This window comes from Aptenodytes forsteri, unplaced genomic scaffold (genome assembly GCF_000699145.1).
Source record: "Aptenodytes forsteri isolate BGI_AS27 unplaced genomic scaffold, ASM69914v1 Scaffold276, whole genome shotgun sequence".
NCBI classification, from domain to species: domain Eukaryota; kingdom Metazoa; phylum Chordata; class Aves; order Sphenisciformes; family Spheniscidae; genus Aptenodytes; species Aptenodytes forsteri.
In genome coordinates this window covers 466656-467035 of record NW_008795479.1, presented here as the reverse complement: position 1 = coordinate 467035, position 380 = coordinate 466656, and positions in this window count along the sequence as shown.

The window sequence follows — 380 nt, the reverse complement described above, 5'->3', positions numbered from 1 at the left end:
GTCCGGAGCAGCCAGATATGTGCTGGAGATCGGAGGTGGAGGCTCCCAACTTGTCACGCATTGGGCTTCGTTGTAGGAAGGAGTTCGGTTTCAGGAAGATTGATTTCTTCTTTGCACACGTACGTCGGGTACAATTTCTCTACGCTCTTGGGAAAAGCATGGTGATACACTGATTTTTTGGCCACGTGAGCCTTTGCCAAGTCCGGAGCAGCCAGATATGTGCTGGAGATCGGAGGTGGAGGCTCCCAACTTGTCACGCATTGGGCTTCGTTGTAGGAAGGAGTTCGGTTTCAGGAAGATTGATTTCTTCTTTGCAAGAGTGATTTTTTTTTTTTTTTTTTTTTTTGAACAAAAAAAGGCTAAACCCCAACCCTTCTGGC